Below are 6,386 nucleotides of genomic sequence, written 5' to 3'. Positions count from 1 at the left end.
CATCATCATCATCATAGACAATGTGTGGGAAGAGTGTGAGTCAGAGTCTAGCAGCCGAGCGACTCGAATGCCTTGTGTGTGGGCTTTCACCGCTCACATCATGTGTGTGTGTGAGAGAGTGTGTGTGTGTGTGTGTGTGTGTGGGGGAAGCTGAAGTGTGTGTGGGGGGGAAGCTGAAGTGTGTGTGAGTGTGAAACTGAATGCTTCCTTTAAAGGTGATTCACCAGATAACAGAAGTGAATTAGTGAAAATAAAGAGTTGGTGATTCGTGTGGATTTGAATCAGGATTTGTGTGACTTTATTAGATCATCATTACAGGAATAGTTCAGACAAACAATGAGAATGTGTTCACTCTTAGTTCATCTGAGATCAGGAGGAGTTTGTTTCTTCATCAGGTTTGTAGAAATGTAGCATTGCATCAGTGTCTCATCAATGGATGCTCTGCAGTGAATGGGTGCCGTCAGAATGAGAGTCTGATAAAAACATCACAATAATCCACATCACTCCAGTCCATCAGTGAACATCTGGAGAAGACAAAACCTGAAACACATCCAGCATTAAGATGATTTTAACTCAAACACATAGAGTCTATAATCCATAATAACACTTCCTCCAGTGAAACAGTGTTCTGGTCTGAATCAGGAGAGAAATCTGCACAGATCAAGCAGCATTTAAACAGATCTAAAAACAACAGCAGATGCACTTTTTCACTGGAGGAAGTGTTATTATGGATTATGGATTCATATTTTAGCCAGAAGTTAAAACAAATGATAACATGGCACTGTTTTCTGAGAATGACCCATCAGACTCGAATGTGATCACGACACAACAATTTCTTGTTGTTTCACTGTACTATAGTGTCAATGTAGCCTTACAACGGTTGTCTAAAATAAGAGGAAGTGAGTAAACACACACACACACACACACACACACTCACACTTGTGTGTGTCACGATTGATCTCTTCACTGTCAGCATCATCAGCTCTCATTACTGTCTCCTTTCACACTGATAATGACTCTAAGACACTGACGTGATGGACACAGAGAGACAGAGAGAGATTATATTAACTGTATATAATTTATTTTGTAATAAAAATAGTTTCTACTTAATTTTTTCCCCACTGTATTATTTTTTGTGTGTGTTTGTAAGTGAGTAAGTGTGTGTAAGCAGGGGCGGATGCCACCCTAAAAGAAAGCCTTGCCACCCCTGCTGCCACCCCAGTTGGCAGCAACGAATTAAAGGTTATGGCCAATTTGAAAATTTACGACCACGAATCTTTCGTGATTAGTGATCCCGCTCCGAACTCCCGAACTGATTCAAATGATTCGCAATCACCAAACTGACTCAAATGATTCGCGAACCCGCTCCGAACTCCCAAACTGACTCAAATGATTCGCGAACCCGCTACGAACTCCCGAACTGATTCAAATGATTCGCGAACCCGCTTTGAACTCCCGAACTGACTCAAATGATTCGCGATACCGCTACGAACTCCCGAACTGATTCAAATGATTCGCGATCCCGCTACGAACTCCCGAACTGATTCAAATTATTCGCGATCCCCAAACTGACTCAAATGATTCGCGTACCCGCTTTGAACTCCCGAACTGACTCAAATGATTCGCGATCCCGCTACGAACTCCCGAACTGATTCAAATGATTCGCGATCCCGCTACGAACTCCCGAACTGATTCAAATGATTCGCGATCCCGCTACGAACTCCCGAACTGATTCAAATGGTTTGCGATCCCCATAACTGACTCAAATGATTCGCCTGACAGAAATGGCAATGTCTTTACGACAACCTGTAAAAATAAAATTTTGGTGTAACTTTGAAAAAATTCAAACAGAAATATAGTACTATTGCACAGTAGAGTATGCTATACTTCAAGTATTAGCATACTTGATATGCTATACTTCCTATTAGCTAATAATAATAGTTAATTAAAAAACACAGAAACTCTGTCTACAACTCACCAAAATAAAAGTTTGGTCTAACTCAAAGAAATAATGTAAGAAATTGCTTAGTAAAATATACTTAAAAAAGATATACTAAAACATTATTTTAAAGGAATATCACACAAGTTTTCGTAGAAGTTTTAATTTAAGCTTGCCAAAACAATAACACCATATTTTTCAGAAACAATTTCTAAAAGTACATTTGTATTTGTGCATATAATGTTTATTTATTTATTATTATTGTCAGCTAATAAAAGCTATGCTTCAGGACCATATTCATATAACATCTAAGGCTAAATGTAGCTCTTGACTGGTTGAGTTAGATGATGATTAACACTAAACTGTAGAAAATCAGTTGAGTCTCCCCAGCTGGAAATGGCTGTTAAAATCTTGTGTTTCTTATAATAAACTGACATATTGATAACACTGAATCTTTTATAATGCTCTTAATGACATGTCGATGCATACTGTATGCATTAGTGAGTGTGTGGTGCTTATGGGGTATGGTCACTTATTCCTTATATGTTTGTAATGTTTGTTATAACTGTTTCAAATGCAAGACATTGATTGCATGAGATTAAGTTTGTAAATGATAGCTGTGTCCTTTTGTAGTGTGCACATATATTTATCATCAAACTGTGATAACTGTGACTAAATTCAGTATATATACGTCTGCCATATGTTGCCACCCCTCAAAAATTCTTGCCCCCTTCTCGCCACCCCATCAATATTTTTCTAGATCCGCCCCTGTGTGTGTGTGTGTGTGTCAGTCTTCACTCGGAGCACATGCAGCATGTATCTCAGTCACAGTGTGTGTGTGTGTGTGTGTGTATGTTTCTGTTTAGCGCTGAATGTTAGCAGGAGAGACTCTTTCAAAAACATAATTGTTCCTTATGTTTGATTGACTCCGATCAAGTATCACAAGTATTAACTTTGTCTCAAAAAAATTCTTTAAATTCATTAGAAATCAATTTATTTTTCGGCGAAATATATTTTTTTTAAATAAATTTGTTTTTAATTGCATTGGTTACATTTAGTTTTCTTTTTAAAGATACAACTGAGATATTAAAGAGATATTTGCGATATTTCTTCTATATGGGCAAAGTTACAGAAATTGACTATTTACTTTTTGCAAAAAAACAACGACACAACTAGTAATTTTCCCCCATGTTTTCACTAACATAACATAACTTTCTCTGGTAGTTTTTGTTGTAAAATAAACAAAAGAAACAAGATAAAGCTCCAAAAACACAGGCAGTGATTGGTTTTTAATTCTTTGTTACTACATTCATTCATTCGTTCATTGAACTCTAGAGTCGTACAGCAGATCGACGTCAGCATCAGCGCCCCCTGTGTGTCTGGAGACAAACTGCATGCATACATAAGGTCAGAAATCATAATCATAATTTAAAATCATCTGGATTCAGCAGTTTAATGTGCTGATCTGACAGGGAATGGAGCTCAGAAGCGCTCGCAGACGTGTGTGTGTGTGTGTGTGTGTGTCAGTTGTTCCCCTCGTCATCGCTGTGCTCTGCGCGGTCGTCTTTGCTCTCGCTGAGTGAGCTCTCGTCGATGTTCTCCAGAGATTCGGCGTGTTGGACACAGAGTTCGGGACAGAGGGATGCTGGACAGCAGGTTCTGCTCCGGGAATAACCACGGCTTGAACCCTGGACTGTGCTTCTGCTTCCACTCCGAATACCGAAGACACGCTTTACTGATGCGCTTCATCGCCTGAGACACACACACACACACACACACACACACACACACACACAATTGTGTTATGAAAAATTTATAAATAAATGAAAATGTTAATTAAAATTTACATTTACATTTCTTTATTTGGCAGGCGCTTCTCTCCAAAGCAGTTTACAGTTGAAAATAAAATAACAATAAAAAAGTAATATTTAAATAATTAAATAAATAGAAAATAAACAGTGGAAAAATTTAACTAAACAAATAAATTGGATGAAAAAATTAATCTGGAAGTAGATTAAAATTTGTTATTTAAAACAAAAATAGGTCAAATTATTATTAAATTACAATTCGGGGTGGTGTTAGTACAGTGGATAAGACGTATGCCTTTGGTGTGAGAGACCCGGGTTCGAGTCCACTGTGAGGCACCAATGTGTCCCTGAGCAAGACACTTAACCCCTAGTTGCTCCAGAGGCGTGCGACCTCTGACATATATAGCAATTGTAAGTCGCTAAAGCGTCAGCTAAATGTAAATGTAAAAATGTAAATAAAACATAACAATAAATATTAAAATTTGCATTTATTAAATTTGAAACAATACAAACATTTTATTATATTCAACAATCAAAATTTTAATTAAATAAATAAAAAAGAAAAGTGATAAATAGCTAAATAAACTAAATGAATAAACAATTGGGGGGAAATAGACGCCGAAAAATTAGATTAAAATAAAACAATTATAAAAATAGATTATATAAAAAAAAAGTCTAAAAAAATCTGAAAAAGAAAACACTTTTTTAAATAAATATATGTTTTGAGTAAAATGAATAAAATAATACAAAAAATTAAAAAAACAGAGAGAGAGAGAGAGAGAGACAGAGACACACACACACACACACACAGAGAGAGAGTAAGAGACACAGACACACACATACACACACACACACACACACAGAGAGAGACACACACACACACACACACACACAACACTAATTCAATCACAGACACACATTTAGACACACTGCAGTTCTTTGTCTCGCTGATGTCTCAGAATAGTTGTTTGTGTGTTTGTCTTTCTTCTGCTCTCTTTAACATCATTTCAACTGCTCTCAAACCCGATTTACTGAAGCTGGATCTTCTGCATCAAACGTCTGACTTTATGATTGCAGTGATGCTGTAGAAATGATTGTGTTCATGATGTCAGCACGTGTTTTAATATTTCACAGGTTCTTTTGTCACTCAGTGACCCTCTATTTATGCATTTATCAATCAATCGTGTGTTCTTTCACTCTGTGAGGTCTCTGGGAAAACTGATGACCTACTTCAACACACACACACACTGAGAGCAGGAGGAACGAGTGTAAGAATAAACGAGTGTAAGGATGATGTGAAGCAGTGCACTCTTCACTCACTTTCGGCGCCAGTAACTGAGAAGACTTGTTAACAACCCACTTGGGAAGAGAACCTGAGAGAGACAGAGGAAGACCAAGTGTAGAAGAAATGGTTAGATTCAGTCATGCAGATCTCAGTGTGTGTGTGTGTGTGTGTGTGTGTCACCTCTCGGGTCCACCTGTGCCAGGTATGTTAAGGTGCAGCTGGTGGGGCCGGTGTGTTGGATCAAGTATCCCGTCTGGATGGAAACAGCTCGCACCAGATCCTTCTTAGGAGGATATTTCTGAAACACACACACACACACAATCAATCAATCAAGATCAGACTAAGTACAGCATCACAATGCTAACAGGGACACTAATTCTACATCCTACATCCTGTGTGTGTGTGTGTGTGTGTGTGTGTGTGTGTGTGTGTTTGAGTGTGAGACATCAAGAAGAACAAGAGTACATGCATCCGTACAGGATCTCAGTGACTCCTGCTGTTATATGAACACAGACCATCATCACATTGTTAGTAATGATCAGAAGATCGTTAGCAGCGGAATCATTCCTGTCCTAAACTGAGACTGAACTAACACAGCAGCACTCACAGCGTGTTTGACGGAGTAGTTCATGATGATGTAATCGTTCCCCATCGGCAGCCAGGAGCGCAGGGTGATGACATCACGGTTCTTCAGTGGTTTAGGACACTTCCCTAAAAGCATGAACGCTTAACATGAGCTACACCTCATAAAACCATCATAACCATTCATAAACACAAATTGAATAGGATATTTTGATTTTAAAGGGTAACTCCAGCACTTACAGGAGTAATAGCCCACATCTGCGTTGACCGTTAGTTTGCCGATGTCAAACGTCTCGATGACATTCACGTCCCATTTCCGCCGATACTCGATGTCGTGGAGCACGTCATACATGGTCTCAGCTGGGATGTCCTTACACAGCATCCGACACTGTGGAGAGGGCAGAAGAACTACATTACCCAGAATGCATCACAGGCCATAAGCGTCAAGAAGAAGAAACAGCCAGAAGCTGTGTTATTTTCGTTAACTAAAACTAAAAGCTATAAAAAAACTTTTCATCACTGAAATAAAATAACAAAATAAAATGTAAATGTATATACTAATTTATTTGGACTAGCAACATTTTACATCTAGTTCAAAGTGATGTACTAAAATAACTAAAACTAAAATAAAATTATTTATTTAGACATTAAAAAAATGTCTAAACCTTTAACTAAAATTAAAAGGAAAACAGAAAATAAAAACCAATTCAAAGTTTAAAGTAGACATGCATTCAGTGCTAACTCAAGCGCCGGTGACCCTGAAACAGAAACA

The 6,386-nt window shown here is 38.0% G+C and overlaps 1 pseudogene; it reads right to left on the bottom strand.

Moving 5' to 3' along the window:
- Nucleotides 1-3,099: 3,099 nt before the first annotated feature.
- LOC113058864 (START domain-containing protein 10-like) overlaps nt 3,100-6,386 on the bottom strand; it is a 13,552-nt pseudogene continuing 10,265 nt past the window's right edge.

Source organism: Carassius auratus, chromosome 40 (assembly GCF_003368295.1).
Source record: "Carassius auratus strain Wakin chromosome 40, ASM336829v1, whole genome shotgun sequence".
Lineage (NCBI taxonomy): Eukaryota > Metazoa > Chordata > Actinopteri > Cypriniformes > Cyprinidae > Carassius > Carassius auratus.
The sequence above is the reverse complement of the archived record's forward strand: the minus strand, read 5'-3'. Positions and strand labels throughout refer to the sequence as shown.